Raw genomic sequence first — 21451 nt, 5'->3', positions numbered from 1 at the left:
TGGGGAGTCCAATTTCCTGTCAATGGAACGACACCCTAAGTCTTGGCTGATTCCTCTGTGTAGCTGCTACCTGGGAGATTTCAGCTTTACAGATCAGAAACTCAGATTTAGAAAGGAATTCCTTGTCCAAGATCACAGGACAGAAACAGGAAAAGAAACTGTGGGTGGCAGCTCAGCACTTATTCTAAATAACAGGCCAAATGGTCTTCTTATTTTCCAGCTTTCTGTAGTGTGTCTAGGCAATTGCAGGGAAAATTCAAGGTACAATGCTCCTTTAAGTAATTTGTTTTCTTTTTCTGATTTTTTTTCTTAAGACAACTGTTTACATGTCACTGGCAGCTATAGAAAATAATTTGGATTTCTTTTGTTCAAAAGTAAAGAAGAATCAAAACAGTTCTATTTAATTACTGCCACATTTTTGCTTGCTTAGTGCAGAAAAAACAGTTTATCAAGTTGACAGGGAAAGAATTTATAAAATAGTTGTACTTGGAATAAAAAAATATATCAATTAAGCAGAAAGAAAAGTTCTGAATTCCTAAAATTGTGCAAGAGCTTGAAATATAGTGGAAAATAATGAACTCTTCCAAGATTCCAATAATGGTGTTCCTCCTTTTCCATGCTAATTAACACTGAAACAAAAGCTGATTATCAAAAGGTAATCAAAGCTTGCTTGTTTTGTAAATCATTGACAAGGACAGAAGCAGAATTTGGATTTTTTTCAGTCTCACAGTAACAATCCAGCAAGATACTGGAGTGCATTGCATTCCAAAGCTAATTCTTCCCTAGAAATCTTACAAATGCAAATACACAATGTCTCTCATTTTGTTGCATTAATGGAAGCTCAATGCACCAGCACAGAATTAGGAGTTTCTAAACTGAAATAGACTGTCCTGAACTAACACAGTAGGATATGAAATAGAAACTACATAATGTATTTATGTCACCTGAGCAATGTTTTACACTCCATTGGGAAGGGACAATTGACTGACCAGGGATGTAAAAAATACACTGGCTAATCAGAACCCTCATTAGCTGCAAACTGAAGCAGAGTCAGGAAGGAAATCAATACTACCTGAGCATCAGGATAATGACACTGAGCCTTCATCTGCAAATCCTCATTCATAGCAACTGAAGTTTCTCATGCAGCCAGTCCCTATTCCAGTAAAAGGGACTAACTTCACAAGAAAGATTTATAGGGTGAGAGCCACAATGAAGTCTGCATTCTGCTTTTGCTGGGAATGAAGAATATTGAGTCTTAAGTGATCATTAAAGCAAACCAAGCAGGTCACACCATGAGGACAGTTCATTTTCCTTTACTAAATGGAAAGAATGAGATGTGAAAAGGACCACCAGACTGAAGGAATAAGACTGGAATAAAACAGTTTATATGATCTTGCCTGGGCAGGTCTGAATTTGAAGCAGTACCATGAAAAGATGAAGAAATTTTCATGGAGGTTTCTTGGTCTACTAGTATGTACAAATGGGATTTCTTCATTGTCAAGGAAAAAAACCCACCTAAGTACAGCTGTCCAACTGATCTCTCTATGCTTGAACTATCAGCAGTGAAGTATATCTATAATTAATTAAATTATTGTAGATCCTGAGGTAGGTGGGAATCAGATCTGTAGGGTTCGTTTCACCCTGAGGGCTACATGGGGGTGGGTATAACAATTTCATTACAATTTGGGGGGAAAAGTATGAAATAAGAGCAAGTTCCTTTTGAAAATGACAGGAGAAGTTTATTTTTTTGGTTAATACATAGGAAAAAAAAGCAGCTATTCATTCTTTCTCCTTCTCAAAGCTAGCATTTGATACATAACTGCCTCTTTTGTTTCATTTAGGAACAAAGCAGTGATAACTTGTATATTTTCTGTAAGTTAGAGCTCCTTTATCACTCACATCAGAAATATATACTTGGAAAAACCTCATCTGGGTAGACAGAATGACTTAAATTTTGATATCCAAAAGAAGAAAGTATTTTGGAAAATGATAACCACATCTAAGTGTTTTGTTCTCCATCCACCAAAGAAGCTTATAATGGGTGGAAGGGAATACTACAGAAGAATATCATGAATTTTTTTGTTGCCACCTCCTTCAGTTTCCATCTTCAGGAAACAGTGATAGACTAGAAAAGATGGCTTGTGATAGAAATGAATGCCAATCCCAGTTGTGATGCTTTGATACATAGAGAGTGCTTCATTAAAACTTGTATTAAATTCTCAGCCTCTGTATGGGGAGTTAAAGAGCAGTCAAAATTTATTTTGACTTATCACTGACTTGCAGTGAATAATGATTGGAACTGTAGAATTAGAAATAAAATGACCCAGTACTTCAGGGACCAGTGCTTGTCCTGTATTGTTGTTTTCCTCTGAGTTAAAGGATCTATAGGTTATATCAGTCATTATTTCTCCTTGATTACACTGTGTGTTTTAAATTGACCACAGAGCATGCAGTCCTCATTGGAAAACCAGACCATGCTATTATGAAGCTTCATCCATCCCTCATCATACCTAATTAAAAGATGACCCATCACTAGTGACCTGCATTTTATTTTAAGTAACTTTTTTTATTAACGACCTTTGATTTCAAAGCTGGGTTGATTATAATCATTATGCTGGCTTAATATTAATGAAATGATTACTCCTCATTACCTGATTTCTGATAGGCTATTTCTGAAGAGAAATGCAGATATGTCATTAAAAGTTTGAATATATTTGACACCTACATTCGATATCAATCAGTTTTTAGTTATATTATTTTTTATTTCACAAAACCACATCTTCAATATTTAAGGTAGCCACAATCTTTCTCTTACCTTGCACTAAGCAGTTCTCATTTTGGAGCTATTCTAAACTCAAATGCCCAACAAAATATGAGGTATTACAAGTAGTGACAAAATAAGAGAATCCATGAGATGTCACACCAAGGGTACAAATCGATTATGATGCTGTTTGCAATTATGTGGAAGTTGATGCTTAGAGAGTGAATAAAAAATTGGGCATTAGTATGAATATTCATTATTATTAACACCTAAATTCTAGTCCATGAAGAGGAATCAAGGATAGCTGCTGTCTTTAAAATGGAAAAGAGATAAAGAACCTTAAGAAAACCTTTCTAAGATTGTAAACAGGGAAGCAAAAATTGGAGAAGCAAGTGAAATATTTGAAGCAATATTTCAGGCAGAAACCAAGGACTGCTCTCTGGTCATCACCATAACATGAGAGGAGCACCCACTTTTCTACAGTGCCTATAGGAGTCCCAGAACTGCAGTTCTCATTCCCTTGGGTAGAACTTCAATCACCAGCTCAGAGGTGATTGGCACTGGAGATGGAATATTCTGTTTTGAATAGGACTGACATCCCTGAGCCAAAAAGGAGAAAAGAAAGAAGAGAGTAGAAAGAGAAAATCCAACAGTTTGCAAATGTGATCCACATTCCTTAACTCCACGACTGTAGAAATTCCTTTAAGGAAGGGATTTCCATGTTGCAGTTTACTCCATAAGCTCTCTGGGTACTGTCAGCACCCATCATAATTATGTACAAAGCTCTCAGGGCCTCAAAGCCCTTTATACTCCTCCTACATTAACCACAGAGCTATAAAGACACCTTACAATGTGCTCATTTCCCCCCTTCCTTGCCAAATGTATAAAAACTCTGTATCAGACAGTAAATACTCAACATTCAAATGGGACCTAAAGCATCTGATTTGTTGTTCTACCTTGTGAAGACACAAGGAAATTCTTGTTTATGCATAAATAAATCTATTTACATTATAATAAATATATTTATACCTTAAGATACCTGACTTCCTTTGAGAAACTACCTTCCTGCTTTTAGCAAGATCAAGGTCTGCAAGAATGTCAGAAGAACAGAAGAAAAATCACACGCCTTGCTAAAATAAATATTATACTACCTCATATTATATTATACTAATTCATCATAAACTGCCAGCAAAGTGACAGTTTCAGACTGCAGAAACAACAAGTTTGTCCTCTAATTTTTTAAACTGAAAAGCAGCTTGAGATATAACTGGAAGCTGGAAGAAAGAGATTTAATAGAAGTTCTGCATTAGTTTTGCATGGGAAGGGAGTGTTCTGGCCAAGATAATGATGTCTGATATTGCAACCTAGTAGGGAATTTTTCATTTTGAATACTTCTGTTAACACTTATAATTTGTGATAGGAAAATGTTTGGTAGAAATCTTATCAACCCATCAGAATATTTGTCAATGTGAAGTCAAGAGTGTGATTATTTTTGACTGTGTGATTTTTGTGTTCTCTGTAATGGTGTGAAAAAAGATAAACTCATGTTACTTGGACACAGATACTCTGAGGGTTCCTCTTTTTACAAAGGGGAAATAAAATTTCTACTCTTATGTTTTGGGGAATCAAGAAAATTTACTTAGTCATGAAATACAGAATTGAGTGTTAAGGTCAGCCCTACATAAAGATTGTAAGAGATCTCCTTAGGTTCTGGTTTTCCAGAAGGACTGAAACTCATTCTGAGAACTTCTCTCATTGTACTACTATTGATTGCCTCAATCAAACTACTTTTATATGAGAGTATTGGTGGAAATTTGTGGTATTGTTTAACTCACTGGTATTAGAGGTTTTTTGCTTCTCTGCATCCTATGTAAGAACTAGTGCCTTTGATCTGCTAATTCCTTCTAATTTCTTGAATTTTCTTGATGGGTGGGGTGGATGCTTGCCCAAATAGCACTGCTATATTTAAAAAAAAAAAAAAAGAAAAAGGGATTTTTCTTTCTTTAACTACAAAGAAGATTCCTTTGTAACATCAAAATTTTGCTTTGGACGCTTGTATCCTCTCTAGACCAATCAAAGGATAAATAAAAAAGATGAAGAGAGATATCTAGTAAAGTTGGTTATAAGCTTCTGGTTGAGTTTTTAATAGCAAAGTTGGATTTTGGAATAATTAAAATATTATTACTTCTCAAACAACTGCTTAGTTAAAAGATTTAATTGTCATTCTGAAGTTGAATTCTGACTTTTAACCTAACAGTACCATTCCTCTATCTGGGTTTTTGTTAAAAGGAACAAGTAAAATGAATTTTTCAAATTACCTAAGGCAATGTTTATTTAAAACTTAATATTCTGCTTAAATAGGTTAATCTAAAATTAAAGAACCTCACAACCTTGATTAGCCAATTAAATTAACATTAGATAAATCTGTTACCAACACAGTTCCAGCTGCTATTCAGCAATAACTACATTTTAAAGTATCTGTTAGCTGTGAAAAAAAAAAAATTCCAAAGGAAACATATTTTCTGCAGGAAAAAAAATCGGAAAGATCATCTTCTTAATTAAGGGACATTAAAATATGTAAAGACTAAATGATTTGACAGAAACAAAGAAAGTAAATGTGACTTTCAGTACATAAAACATGTGACTTAAATTTCCACTTTAATATAATTTAAAATTCAGCAAAGTATCTAAGCATAATACAATTTCATTAAAGCATGTACATATTCAAGTTTGGTCCAAATATTGGTAAAATGTACAACCAAATTTTAAATTAGATTATATTTATCCAAGGTTTTGAATAAATATAAACAGCTCCTGCACTAAGCCCCTTTCTGGTTAGCATGGGTGAGCTGGACATACACTGCTCAGCCTCTAGATTTGGGGCAAAGTGCTGAGATAATGTGTGAGAGGAGAGACTCATCTCTCCTGCCCATAAAATCTCCCCTTATGGCCCACCTGGAGCCATTTCTGGTGACAGCAACAAACCAATAACACAGCAAAAACATTTATGAAGACATGAGCAGGAAATATGGTGGGGATGGGGCGGAAGAAAATGAAGAGAACTGAGAATACTTTATCTAATTATCCTAAGATCAAATCCAAAAGCTCCCTTTTTCCCTTTTTGTGTTTACCTGATGTATCACCAATGTTTGCTTTATTCCCATGGCCAGCAACGTGTTCTTTTGTCCGTTCTGTGGGCTGAGGTTTCTATAACAGGAAACAAGCTTTTCTTGGCAAAGTGTGCTAGTTTTTATGTTCAATCCTTTTCTTAAATCTCCCTGGGGTTCCATTTAGATTAAAATCCTCCTCCCTCCCACCAAACACTATTGATCCTTAATTTATTTAGGAGGCAGTTTCAGCACTCCTTCTTCCAGGTATTGACTGCACTCACTGCCTTGGAAATGATAATGGCCCTTCAGAAAAATAGGTGCTATCTCTTGCACTTGAGTAGACATTAGAAAAGTATTAACAGCTCTTCCTCACTTGGATAGGCAATGAGTAAATATCTTTGTGAAGTTTTTTTCTGTACACTCAACTTTATATTTCATATCAAGGTGTAGACTCCTAATCATACATCAATGGGATCGATGCCCGTAGCTCATTAGTGGGTGTTGGTTGAGACAGAAAGGAAAGTAAAAAAGTAAAATTGGGTCTTAGTAAAGCTGACTTGACAGTTTAGCATTAGCTGTCTGAGGTATATTCTTATCAGACTCCTGAAGTTTCAAGGCCCAAGTCGATTATCCTAAAAAAGTGCTCATGAATTAACTGGAACACCTGCAGGCTTTGCATGTCCTGCCATGGTTATGAAATACACCACCTGTTAGCATGATAGTCACCTGTTTAATTGCACTTCTTAACCCTGAAATATTCCTGAAAACAATCTCAAAGAATGCTCACAAACCTTCTGTTGCATCACAGTTGACTGGGACTGACAGTCTGACTTTATTACTCTAAAACCATTTAAAGGAGAGGAAATGTTTTCATCAACTGCTGGACACAGGAAAATTTGTGTTGGAAAAATAACTGGAGAATGGTTTGTCCACATCTTTCCATAATCCTTATTCTGCATCATGTCTGAGGTCTCATAAGGGGTGTGAATGAACTAAACCTCACACTGTGCCAGTGATACAGGAAAGTGTCTGTGTTCCCCAGCTTTACAGATGAAATGATTGAGGCAAAGAGAAACCAGAAGCACCCCTACCCCATGGCATGGAACAAGGATCTGGGGGTCCCTGAATATTTACACAATGTATTGGCCACCCCTCCTCTTCTGGCTTCCCTGTATTTCCACATGTGGCTGGAAGAACAGACACCCTGACCTTTAAAAAACCCCTCATGAAAATTACCTTGGTGCTTTCACTTTGCCTTAAATGAAAAGCAGCTGTGCTCTGTGACAAACTCTTCTGGATAATTACATTTGCTACAAAAAAAGGTTTGTCCTCAGCTATTGTTCCCTGTGTTTATTAAAATAAATCATGGCTAATGCAGTCACTTCTCAAAGTGCATTTCCTGGCAGAGGATTTCATTTGCAGCCTAAGCTATCACTTAACAAGGATGTGGATATCAGCACATAAATGCAATATGGATAGACTCTGACACTAAAACTCATTTTTAAGGTAATAGGTATCATGCCCCATTACTTTTAATGGATTGATTAATAATAGCTATTTCATCCTTTGCACAACAATTTTGGAAAGTAATAAATGGACTAATATTTGGCTTGCAAAACATACAGCATTCATTTCTAATTGTTACTGTTTCCTGATCAAGTACTTGGCAGAAACAACTGTCCTCCTTTAACCCACACATCCTTTGACTGGAATGCACTTTCCTCAATCAGCCACCCTATGGCTGCTCCTGCCTGAAAGGAAAAGGGAGCCTGCCTGCTTAAGGGATAGAAAATTGGAAGGCTAAAGTCTCCAAAAATTTATTATTCTTCCATGTCTTTGTGTATTGTCATTAAAGATATAGGCCAATACCTGAAATATCTCTTGTTACTGATTTCAGATCACCCATGTTTGAGTCAGTTGTCCCATTAAAAATGTTTATGTCTGCTGATCCAGCCACCTCAGCAACTGAAAAAGTTTGGGCTTGTAGTTAAGTTTCTGAATTTACTAAGCCAAATATGAAAGCAGCAGACAGAAATTCCACACATCTGGGCAAGAAATGCACAAGAAGGAAAAGCCTACGTGTCCAGCTCATCTTCCCAATCTTACATACACAGAAAAAAAATAAGAATAAAGAAACCAAATCCCTGTAATCTGATATTTTGCTATCACATAAGAAAGATACCTGATTTAAGCTTCAAGTCATGCTGGGCATCATTTTGAGGTAGGGAAGGGACAGGATGCAAACCCAAGCTAAATAGGCAAGAAAAAGCATTGTCTGTTTTTCAGGCTTGGCATTAGAGCCTTTCAAACAATACTGAGGTTTTTCACTGTTGTGATTTAACAGCTTCTTCCTTTTTCAAGGTGCTGATCTCCTGCTCAGTCTGCAGAAGGGGTACATTGCTTGTAATTGTAATTATCTTTGCATGGCCACTAAATCAAAATGCTCCAGATATGATTTCTTGGTTTAGAAAAAATCATATCCTTAAAAAATAAAAATAAAAATAAAGAGCAGGAGGAGCAACCTGCAAATTTCTACCATGCTCAGGCCCAGGCAGGAAGAGTCACCAGTGAGTGACCCCAGCCATGGCATCAGAAAGGGAATAGAATGTCTGAAGGGATGATTGAGCAGTGCCCAGGGCCTGCAGAACAATACAGAAATCTCACTATGGAAGGATTTGTCACAGTTTGAGCCCCAGGATGCATAAGAGAAGATGAACAACAAGAGAGGGAAGTGCCAAGCCATGGAAGCTCCAGAAGTGATTACACACAAGAGGAGAACAAAAAAGGGAGATGCTGCAGGGGCTTAGGCACAATGATAGCACTAGAAGGGAACAAAGCAGCCTTCTCCTAAGCCTCTGTTCTAAGATTCCTTATTTCTGACAATAAAAGCATTTCAGCAGTAACAGGGTGAGAAAATTCAGGAGTCTAGTGACATAAATGATTTTAAGGTAAATTTTTTAGAAATTATCTCTTCTGTAGAAAGGCAGCTTTAAGACACAGGCAATGTAGAAAATTCAAATTAGGACTTTTTTAGATATATCTTTAAGATTATAGCTATAGGCTACTATTTTCTCCTCGAGCCTATCATTTAAGCCCCAGTTTTAAAGCCAAAAGCCATGTGGGTTTTCCCACTGGAATCAGATGCTTGTGTAACACTGAAAATAAAAGCCTTTGGTATTTAACTGTAAATTGGAGAATAAAAGTGATATCCCAGGCCATGTAAGTTCTGAGGATGACTACAATAAAGACTAAATATAATCTTGTAGTACAACAGTGGGTTCCAAGTAAGAGCCATGACAAATGTATTCTGCAAACTCTCTGTTGTATTTTGAGCAGAAACAGGCTTTCTTCAGACTTTAGCTAAGATACTGAATTTCAAAAAGGAGAAGACTGTCTGCAGCACCATGCTGAACCAAGAGCCTATCTGGAGTGCAGAGGTGACTTCAGAAGAACGTACAGTCCAGCTGCTGATAAAATGTCTGTTGTTACCTCCCTGGAAGTTGTAGAAAATCAATATGCTCTTCTTTACCAGGCCCACTGGTTCTAACAGGCTCAGCCTTGCTGCAGGCTTTGATTTCTTACATTCAGTCTGCATCCTGAGCAGGGAGGGGAGGGCTCTCTGTGTGTTGGTGCCTGTGTGTGCATCTGAGTGAGAGAGAAATGTGCAGTGAGCTGGAAACCAATTAAACTGTAGTGTTAGATAGGTGGCAAAAAAGGACTCAAAAAAAGCAGGATGGTGCCAGGAGCTAGAGTTAATACAGCACCTGGCATACAGGGACTAATAATAACATTAAAAATGTTCTGAACTAATTTATTTGTAGGAAGAACTGAAGTTAGAAAAAAAGGGGAGTTCAAACAAAATGGCAAGCTCAGGCAACAAACCTGGAGAAGATGAAGGGAAGTGACATCTGATGCTTAAAAAAATGCTCAGTGGTATAGAAGAGCAGTTAACAATGAAAGGCTTGTGGACTACCAAATACTACATTAAAAATAACCCTAAAGTGTCAAATGATTGTGATAAAAGACTCTCATCGGGTATGGTGGGGGGAGTATGAGTTGCTGCAGCCACTTGGCCAAATCTCTTGAGTTTATCATCAGTAAAACTCAAAGCATACTGACATTCAAAAGATACAGATCCTGAAAAGCCAGCGTGCCTTTTGGGCAACTTCAGATGGAAATATGGCACCATTTGCCTGGACTTTCAGCTGAGCCCACCAGGCTCTTTGGGCTGCTGCAGCTTCATTTCACTTTCAGTCAATGAGAGGAGAGCTGCAGTTCTTGCTGGCTGGAGTTAGAGATGAGGAAGGTTGTAGAGACATTAAATAGAGTTTCAGGCAGGAAGTCAAATAGCAGTGGCCCCTGAGACAACAACCTGAGCTGCCTGTCCTGAGAGCCTGATGGTCCATGTAGATATGTCAATGGAGACATCAGTGGAGAGTCACCTTCACAGGATATAGGAAAACTAATTAATCTTGCTTTTCCTACTGTCTCTCTGTCCTTTATGCACCTTCTGCACTCTTAGAGTTTGCTCTAATCTTCATCTCTTCTTCCCCAGCTGTAGCCCAGCCTAATTTTTACTCTAGGAGAGCTACAGCACCATTCTGAGGCAGCATGTTTGCCTCTTGACTGCTACATCTGTCAGCTGCAGAACTGGGTCAGGAGGGTCCATCACTTAATTTTCTACAGGATAAACAAAATAGGGCTCTTCTTACTGTCCCAGCCTTAAAGGAAGAGGAAAAAGGAAGAAGAACGTTTTCCTCAGCATGCTCAGTCCTCACATTTAGAGTCAGGATGTTCAGGGAGAGTATTCAGAAGCAGTTTCCTGAGCTGCCTCTTGCAATAAGATGGATAAAAAAAACCTGAACCAGCATGGTAGCCCTAAAGAAGCAAATTTCAGGTCTTAAAAAAGTGAAGCACCTTAACTGCATGTACAGCCACACAGCCACAGTGCCATAGCTGGATAGTACACACAGAGCAGTGTACACTAGGGAATGGATAATAATTCCTGGGGATTACTGGGCTGAACATTTCTACCATCAGAGCAATTATTTGGAAGCAAACCCACACATATGGATGTGTAGCCACTCAAAACAAGGTGAGATGGGGAACTTTTTACAGAGAATAAACGGACCTGTAACTAAAGCAGTTGGAGACTGTTGTTTTTATCTAGCCAGACTAATTAGTGCTGGTTTGGATGTTTGAATAAAGAAATAGCTGGGAAAAGATAAGTCAGCATCCTTAATTAGCTTTCTGCACTTAGTAGCAAAGGCATTTGCAGGAGGCTCACAATGGTCATTTTCTAAGACAGGAAGAGGATAAAACCTGATTGCTCTCTACCTCCAATTTTAGCTCCTGCAATCTCATTATTTTCTACAAAATTGCATCGTCGAAGAAATACGAGTTAAAAACTGAATTAAGCTCAAAGAAACTGTCAGAATCAGGTAAAATTATACACAGTATTCAAAAATCTCCCTCTTCAGTTTCTTTCATAAACATGAAAAACATTTGAGTCTTTAGTCTTTTTAGATTCCCTCCCTCCCTTCCTTCCTTCCTTCCTTCCTTCCTTCCTTCCTTCCTTCCTTCCTTCCTTCCTTCCTTCCTTCCTTCCTTCCTTCCTTCCTTCCTTCCTTCCTTCCTTCCTTCCTTCCTTCCTTCCTTCCTTCCTTCCTTCCTTCCTTCCTTCCTTCCTTCCTTCCTTCCTTCCTTCCTTCCTTCCTTCCTTCCTTCCTTCCTTCCTTCCTTCCTTCCTTCCTTCCTTCCTTCCTTCCTTCCTTCCTTCCTTCCTTCCTTCCTTCCTTCCTTCCTTCCTTCCTTCCTTCCTTCCTTCCTTCCTTCCTTCCTTCCTTCCTTCCTTCCTTCCTTCCTTCCTTCCTTCCTTCCCTCCCTCTTTTTATTGGTTCTGTTCTAGTATTAATACCTGTTACCTGCTGTGCAATGTACATCACCATCACTGAAATTGAAATCAACCAGAAAAAAAAATAAATCCCTCAAATCCAGAGATTTTAAACGGAGAATTAGTTGTCCAAATTTAAATTTGGACCACTCAGAATCAATGAAGGTGCTTCAAATTTGTGCCCCCAGGAGAGCAGCATTGTTTTATTAGATGCTTTGAGAAAAGGCACAGACTTTAAAACCAGGCAGACTGGATGATTTCACTGGATGAGCTTCAGCATAAAACTGAACAGAAGCAATTAAAAGTGGCACTGCCAGGTTATACTTTTAAAACACCTTTAGAGGTTCTTGTCTTTTCAAGATATCTCAGTACTAACATTCCCATTAGGATATCCATTTAGACATACTAAAAAGACAAATCTTTAAAAGGATAAACGACCCCATTTTGCTCCCACAGGTTTGCAGTCTGAATAGCTCTCATCTTCCTTTGAATCTCTCAGCCTTAATGGACAAATATAGGAAGACACAAAAAACCCCATTCCTTCTAACTATAATAGAGATCCAGTTGGTAGCTCACCATTCAGCAATAACTATTCCATTCTGCATCTCTCAGCAAGAAAGATGGGACACAATAGGATTTCACCAAATCTATTATAATGGTAGAATAATTGGAATAAGTCTACCAGAACACCTGAGGGGACTGATGGAGTATAAATACATTCCATTAGGAAGCAGATATGACTCAAGCTCACCTGCCAGCCAGAAGGTTCTCATATCTGCCTAGGATTTAGCTCTGCCATTTGATTTTTCTGACAATTAGCATCATTTCTTTTTCTTTTCTTTCATTTTTTTTTTCCTTATTTTTTTTCTTCCCATTTTAAATGAGTATTTAGGTTCTTATTTATGCATGGGTGGGAATAATGCAGTCCCATGCCTGTGTAAAGAAAAGCAGAATTCATGCAACTGGCTGGTCATTATTTCAGTATGGTTCATATTGACTGATCCAACCTGCTGACAAATTGCTGTTCCTTCATAAGCCCCATTTTACATAAGCAGCAGCACAGAATAGTTCAGTGGGGCTTCTCTTTAGCTGTGAAACATTTTCAAGCCAGCTTTCCCTTCCTTCCAGACAAATAACTGATTTCCAAAAGTTCCTTTTGAGAAATTTTCAGTGCCAAAATCCAATGCATGAAAGCTGCTTAAAATTTTGTCTGGATAGTTAAGTACAACCATCAAGGTCTCAAGAACTCATTGATCACTCAAAACAAAACAAAAGCTGCTTTTTTGTTTATGAAAGAGGAGAGCTGTTGCTGTCTGTTGTCAAAACATCAGTGAACTGAAAACTGAGCTGAGTGTTTGGGATAACTCCTAAATGTTCTCTACCCCCCTGCATGCCAGGAGACTCCCCTATCCTGCAGAAAAAAACAAGTGCAGAAAAACCCAAATATGTCTTTTGTGGCCATTTTCACAGGACTCTGGGATCACGCCAAAATTATTTAAATCCTAGCAATCTGTCTGCTGTACTCAGGATTTGACAAGATATTGGTCACTGGACAGAAGACTGGAAACAGGGAGGAATTATTTCTTTAATGACATCTCTCCACTTAGGGCTTAAATTGAGATCTGTCTGTTTCAGTTCTTAATCCAACTACTGTTCCTTGTTCACTCTGTGCATGGAAAGTTTCTTTTATACAAATGTCAGACAGTCATACATCAAATCATCGAAGCCAAAGTTTCTCTGTCACAAACAGACCTTTCCAGCTAGACCTGAAATTTTGTCAAGGAAATTGTGTTCTTGTTTTCCAAAAACTTCTTTCTTTGACAATATGCTGACACTACTCTCATATTTGTTTGTTTTTTTCTTCTAGCTCTTTGGTACCAGAATCTACTTCTATATTTTATTAGCTCTTTTACTTTATCTAGAATAAATCAACTGATTCATGCAACGTGTTGTCCCATTTCATTAGTTTTAACCCATTTCAATACTGAAATTAATAATCTTCCAATCTTTGGAATCCAAACTTGGTGACTAACAAACATTCATGATTCAGATCATCCCTTGGCTCTTATGATACAATTTACCTTGGTTTGTTAATGGATTGGGGTTTGCAGCTTTTCAGTTCCATCTGCAAGACAAAGCCTGATCATCTTTTGCAGGAGGGATAATTACCCTGCAGCTGACACAAGACAAAGCATCAGGAGCCTATTTTTGTTCCTCAGCTGGTTAGGGTGCTACCAGTGTGTGTCTCTGTCATTAATAAATAGCTTTCCACTCAACATCTAGAAGCAGTGACATCTGTTTTCCCACTTCCACCTCTCAAGCTGTGTCTGGAGAGCTCTAGCTTGGCTCTGTACTTGCTGTCAACTTTTGCCAGTCCATTTGCATTTGACATGAGCTGCCACCTCACCTCCTGCATCACCAGTTGTCCAGTTGTCTCCTCTTTACTTTCTAAACAAGAACATCAAGTCCTTCCTATCATTCTCAGACTTGAGGGAAGGTAAATCTGTTTTTAAGATAGCCTGTTCCAAAGTCTTTTAATGTCTCTTAATGCCTGTTGTAGTTCATGGCTTTTCCTTGATCTCATTGGTAGCATTCCCATATTTTGGGTTTTGTTGCCCACAGCTTCTTTGCACAAAACAAACCTTACCAGGCAATAATCCTGGGTTGGTTGCAGAGCTGCTGTATTTTCAATTAGTGATTAACTTTTTACTCAGAGCATAAAAATTATCCCTTGCTACAGTATATCATTGGGGTTTTTTTAAGAATTAAATGAGTTTTGTTGCAATATCTAATTAATATTCCTCAGCTAAAGTTGCTTGGTGTAACAATTTTTGATGTAGTTGAGGTCATTCTTTACAGAGATTAGATAGTTTATAATAAATTCCTTCCCAGCAATTTCATTACATCCAACTTTAATGAATTAGCATTTAGAGTCCTGTAATTCTCATTGGTCTCCAATTATGAGCATCTGATATTGACCCCAGCAATTCTCCTTGCATTCTGATTCTTGACAGTCACCAGCTCCATCACATTCCCTTTCTGAGCAGTGTTGGCAACAGTGCACACACACTTGTTCTTGTTAGGCAGTTTGGGGTTTGACTTTGTCAGATGTAAAGGATTTCAAGTTCCTATTTCATGCCTGATTATTCAGACATGACTGGTCCATTTTTAGCCTTCTCTCTCGACCATGTTCAAAGGTCTCTTGACTATGAAATGATTCAGATGGAGGTCACCACATTCATACAAACTACTCTCCCTTTACTTGACCCAATATCTCATGGCCAAAACTATCAGTCTGGTGCCATTTAAACACTTCATTTCAGTACCACCCAGCTCCTTTCCTCCCTGTGATGCAGGATAGTAGGTTTGGTGGGAAATTCATAGATAGTCTGAATATTTTTAACTTTCATCTTCCCACCCAGATCATTCAAGCTTTCCAGACTCTGAAGAACAGTGCCAGATGCTGTGTCACTGAGTCCAATACAGATGGAGCCAAAGGTAGTCTCAGTTTGCAGTCCCACAGCCTTGCTGCTCCTTGAGTCATGGTGGTTGCCTTCATTCCCAAAAAGGAACAAATTGGCTTGATATCCTCCCAGCTTTACACCAAATCCTGTCCACTGCTCTTAGCATTCCCTGCTCTGTGACAGTTGCTGGTTAGGGATGCTCTGTTAGCCATATCTGCACTTGATTCTGTTTGGGCTGTTTTGCCTCCATCAGCCATTCAAGATCTCTCTGCCAAGAGCATTCTCTGCATCTCCTTCATTACCACAACTGTGCCTTGGGAGGGGGAAACAGGCTCTGACTCACTTCAGCATCTGCTGACACCATAAGGAGATCTGAGTGGATGCCTGGGTGGGTGGATGGATGGACAGAGCTTTCCAAATCCACCTGCCAACACAGACAGAGGAGTTTTTCAGTTCCAGTGACAACTTCTGAACATGCCATCTCTCAGCTTTCATGCCCACTGTTGGCAGCTGAGTTGAGGGCCTGACCCATCAATATGTTACAGTCATATTGAAGTTTAAGGACAGAAGAACAACAAGATTGTGAGGCATCTGTGTTCATGATTCTTTTCTTCTAACACCTTCCTGACACTGCTCAATGGGAAGTTAAAAGAAATTACACTTCTTTTTCTCTGACCTTCTATTCCTATGCTCCCACATAAGTGTGGACCAGCATGTAGGACACAAGGAGAATGGAACTTGGTGCAAAGTGTCTGAAATTTCCCCATTATTAAAAGGAACTCGTATTTATTAAAAGGGATTATAAAGAGGGTGGTGGATAACAGTTACTTGAATGATGAAATATGTCACTTTCTGCAAGCACAACAGTAGCAGATTTCAGCTCCAATCGACACTGAGCACCAAATTTCCAAGCAAAACCCACTTCCAGGTCACAAAGTTTAATAGGCTGAAAGAAAGACTGGGTATCATTAAGACTGCAAAAAATTCTTAGAGCTAGAATAGTTAATGCTAGTAAGTTCTGGAAGGTTTTTGAGCACCATCCTTCAATTTTAACACAGACTTCGAATATTAGAAATTAGCAGAAGACATAAGGTAAAAACCAGATTATTGCACCTCTGCCTAGTGTGATATTAATGTATCTTTTTCTGGAATATCTATTAAAAAGCACTGTAGGACACTGAATTTTGAAATGGATATCTCAGGCTTGAGCCTATGTTTCCTTGTAAACTTGATTATAGCAAATATTCTCCTCTGCTTAAGAAACAGTGCTGACAGAGGGAATTTCTCTACAGCAAGACAGGGAATTCCTTTAAGAGGAATTTTTTTCTACAGTCTCTGTCTAGAAGACGCTTTCTTTTGGGGGACCAGCACTCAAGCCAAGAAAGGTATATGTAAAATAACAGTTTTTTTTCATGACATCACAGGATATCTGTAAGAGCTGACAGATGTAGAAATAGGAGGCAATAAAAAAGGTTTACAAACAAGAAAGGAAAATTTCTTAAAAATTAAGAATTTAGCTGACACAGACACTCTTTTAAAACTATTTACAAATATTACTTTGACAGATGAGGTGATTGTATCACACATCCCCCTGAGCCTTCACCAGCCAGAGTTATACAGGATTCTTTAAGACTTCTGCACACCTGAAAATTTCAGTTAGCCTGAACCAGTCATCCATGCAAGTGGAATAATCATTAATTTATTGTGAAAGACTTGGAGACTGAGGCAGAGAAGAGTTATTTTCCCCAAAAGTGCATGTGGAGTTTATTCCACCCTCCCTTCTTGAAGGCCTTTGTTTATTTATCTTTGCCACCATTTTTCTGGCTTCTTTGCCTGACTCCTACAAGCATGGAACAGTCACTCTTAGTCAAAGAAATACAATCTGTGAAAAAAAATTCTCTAACAGAAAGCCTAAATGACAAAAAGTGGTCACATTTTCCACACCCCGAGTCTTGGTGCTGGTTTGGGATTTGATTTTTCCTCCTCCTATGGTCAAAGCTCCAGTGTTTCTGATTTGCCTGGACTGTACAGATAGTCTGGGGAAAACCACAGATAAACAGGCTCCATATTTTCTGATCACATCTCAAATCAGTCAGAAAGCTACATCTTTTCTTAGTGAATTTTAAAAAGCTTGAATAAGCAGACAAAATTGGAAATTAATTTTGGCCAAACCAAGAGTAATTGTTTTTAATTCTGTTAACAAATCAGTCTTGTACATTTTCGTGTCTGGTGAAGTGTTAATTTTTTAATATAAAATAACTGCTTGGTCAGAGCTAGATCTCATTGCCTTTGAGTTTTAGGCTGTAGGAAAGCAGCCACGGGCTCTGCTGCAAGCTTTTTACATTGTTGGCAGGTTCTTTTTCTTTTTAAGAAAGCCACAACATCCATGGGAACTGAAAGAAATAGTGTTGGGTGGGAAATGTTCTGAAACTTCTGCAGCAAAGAAACGTGTCTTTAACAGATGATACACTGGGCACAGAATGCAAACTGTCCCTCATTACAGACCTAAATTTATCTTCCATCCCACACAGATTTCTATTCGATCACACTTTTTAGACTCAAGATTATTTACATCAGAAATGTAGGCTCACAAAATGCAGGGTAGCAGAAGTGCTATTTATGCTAAGGAAACCAATCCCATTTCTTATTTAAGCTTTCTGACTGTGGGTTTATTGTATCCTCCCTCTTGGGGCTAAGTCCCATATGGTATCTCACATTTGCACCCTAGCAGACTGAGAATATGGTGTCTTTGCCTCTGAGAGTTTGAATTAATATACTAGGACTCAGGCATAAAGTACTATAAAGAGCTAGAGGCTATATTGACTTTAAGTTCTTTGGATGAATTTTTGCCATGTGAATTATTTAAAGTCCTTTGCAAGCTTCCCTGGGGCCTTTTGAAAATAAACTCACAATTACCTTCAAATATGCTCTGGCCAGTCCTCTCTTAAAAAAATCTGCTTTTTCTAAACACCATGAATTCTGGCACCTGTGAGGGGAGGGAGTCCTATTCAAAATTTTCAGATGCCTGTAGAGTTATAATTCTAGCCTAAATGATTGGCAATTTTTTTTTAATTAAGATAATGGATAAACAATTCTGCAAACCATCATAGTTACTTTGATGGCCTGTCTGACTTCTATAAACAAGATTTATCTGCATAGAGAAAATGACAAGCAATGTTACTTGAGAATTATCCATATGTGGCATTATAAAAGTTCATACAAGTTCAAAAATACCTGGTTTAGTTGTTTTGCATTAAATTTTTGTAATAAAGCCACCAACATTCAGAAATTATTTCAGAATAATAAGACTTTCATTGTACAGTCTTTTTCAAGAATAATTTTACCATGAAAATCAACTCAGAATTATACAGGCCATGGGAATTCATTATGAAAGAGTTCTGATAATTGGGCCTGATGATTACCCCAAACAATGCTCCTGGGGAACTTTGCTCCCAAAAGCTTTCAGCTGATGAATCCAAGAGTTCAGTCTTATTATTATCTGTAGGAAATACAACAATAAAAAAGCTAAATCACCACTAATATGCAGATGAATTATGGCACTAATTCTTGTTTCCATCAGACATCAGTGGAAGTATTTTTTTTGCTCCTATAAACTGAAGTAACCTTTTTATTTTCATTTATAGCTAATGAGGAAATCATATTATAACATCCCAGCCACTTCAGGACTGTGAAGAAACATCAGTACCCTGGTTTATCATCTTTGCTCCTTCATCTCTCCTCTTCATCACTTGTGATAATATCAGCCCTCATTCAAGCCCAGACAGAGCTTCTACACCTGTCCAAATGTGCTTGGTAGGCTCTGAATGAACAATTTTATGATCCCTATCTGCCCTTCCTTTTTAAATTTTCCCCTCTTTTTGAATTTTTGCCTCAGAATTTGTCTAATGAGATCATCCAAGTTTTACCAGGAAAAAACTTGCCTTGACTTCTGTTTGTTATGCACCACTTGCAGTGACAGTCTCAATAAATAATAAGTATTGATAATAAGAACACAACCATTAGCCCAGCACCTTGCTTGAGCTGACAACTGTGACACAAGCTGCTAACAACACAAGAAACCACTTTATTCACCAAACAATCTTGACATTAACATCTCCAGGAATAAATAATTATCTAAATTATTTGTAAAGTTGCCAAGTAGCATTTTCCTTTACAGATCCCACTTACATGATGCAATTTCCATTTCCAGCACATTACAATATTGAACTTGAAGTGTCTTGGATGCTTAAAAGGTTCTACTCTTCCCTGATGCAATTTCAGCTTTCTCCTTTAGATTTAACACTAGAGAGCATTAGATGAGGATCAGGCCTACAGTTTTAGTAGGGCTCAAACCCAACAGAATCAATAGATTTTTTTTTCTTCCTTGTGGAGAATTTTTGGTTCTAAGGATAATGGTAATTTATTTTTATCAAGAAGGTGGATTTTTAAGATTCCTAGATTTCATGCAGTTCTATTCTAGGGTTCAGTTTTTAAGTAAATAATACATCAGTTAATAAAATAAATTAATTTTTCATCATCATAGCTCCATAATCATATAATCACAGAATGACAGAATGGGTTGGGTAGGAAGGGTCCTTGAAGATCATCTAATAATCAGGAGATTAAAAAGTCCATAAGGCTACAAAAGTCTTGACTTAATAAACAATATTCTGTTTATTAAATAATATAACACCATGTTAACATGTAACAACATGTTCTAGGTACTGCCAGATTCATTTAAACATTAAGATTCTATATCAGTAATGCAAGTGATGGTCCTCTCATTCTCCTGGATTTTATGGCACATAATTCACCTATTTACCTCTAAAATAAAACTCATATTTTGCAAACTCTCTGCTTTCATTTAACTGTTCAGTGAGCTTTTAGTGTACCTGCACAGCTTAATATTCTTATGACTGATGCAGTGTGGGTGAAAGTAATGATAAATTTGCATATTAAACTGTGAATGTGACTTTAAATTGGAAAGGTATGAAAAATAGTGATCTAAAATTAAGAAACCACACTGATAAAGCCAAGCCTTGGATCTCTTAGTAAGGATTCACTATCAAATCACACTGAAAATATCTATTGAACAGCATATAATCTCATTAACTAAAAGAGAAAATTACATGTAGTTCTTATTCTCTGAAGGTACAAGTTATAATAAATCCTACTGACATATCAGTGCATGGGCCCAGGAGATGGGATCTATTATAATCTACTTACCCTCTGAGAACCTAATTTCAACTTGAAATAATAATTAAAACAGAACCCTTAAATACATTGACCTCTACTACATTCAAAATGTTGGAATAAATCAAGTAACAGAGTTAATAATTGACTCTTTACTAATGTGCTCTTATGAAAGAAAAGAATTCAATATGCTTAGTGCTATTCCTAATTTGAAGCTCTAACACTCCATTCTTCATATTATTCATCTGCCAATTTCCAAGGTAAACCTTTTTAAGTATTTGCAGGAAGGAACCAAAAGCTAAATAAAAGTATAGTTGTAGCTACAGTACAGTGGTTTGAAAGTGTAGATAATTCATTTTTTTATGCCATATTTCCCACAGCAGATAAACACTATTTGTCATTCACCTGGCAATACAAACTAACACTGGAGCTTTGCAGCAGCAAATGTTCTAACAAGACATCACATTTTAAATAGGCAAGACATAAAAAGAGTAAAAGAAATCAAGTCACACTTCCCATTTTAGAGGATGAAGTATGGCATGCACAGGGAGAAGAAACTGTGCAAAAGTCACACTCAAAAATTGAGACATAACAGCAAGTGGAGGCAGCAGGTTCTGGTTGTTAATCAAGTAGTCTGACTAAATAAGCATCTTCTTTCCCTCATCAGTTCAGAGGATTAGCTGCACATCAAATGCAAAATCTGCATACACACAACTGCTCCTATTCTAAACTTACAACAACCATTGATACTAAAAAAAAAAAAAAAAAAAAAAAATAATCAGGTAGATAATCATGCTTATCTATGAAGGAGAGAAATTTCAACATAAAAAGCCTGATCTACTGGGAGGTGACTGCCCATGGCAGGGGGGTTGGAACTAGATGATCCCTTCCAACCCTAAACTCTGAACTAAGCACACCTGGAGACCTAGCAAGTGGATTCATGCTCTACAACAAAGGATCACAACATGTTTGATACCAGCTGTGTAAACCTGCAACTCTGATTCACCTGGAGTTAATTACCTATCTCTTC

General features: G+C 37.6%; 1 long non-coding RNA gene across 2 annotated transcripts in view; it reads left to right on the top strand.

Annotated features, from left to right (window-relative positions):
* The window catches only part of LOC139800340 (uncharacterized), a 214015-nt gene extending 194771 nt beyond the window's left edge, over positions 1 to 19244 (top strand). For both annotated transcript variants that reach the window (XR_011727710.1, XR_011727711.1), the window contains exon 6: positions 18873 to 19244. This is a non-coding gene — a long non-coding RNA (uncharacterized lncRNA). The remainder of the gene's footprint in view (positions 1 to 18872) is intronic.
* The last annotated feature ends 2207 nt before the right edge of the window (positions 19245 to 21451 follow it).

This window comes from Heliangelus exortis, chromosome 10, assembly GCF_036169615.1.
Source record: "Heliangelus exortis chromosome 10, bHelExo1.hap1, whole genome shotgun sequence".
Lineage (NCBI taxonomy): Eukaryota > Metazoa > Chordata > Aves > Apodiformes > Trochilidae > Heliangelus > Heliangelus exortis.
The sequence above is the reverse complement of the archived record's forward strand: the minus strand, read 5'-3'. Positions and strand labels throughout refer to the sequence as shown.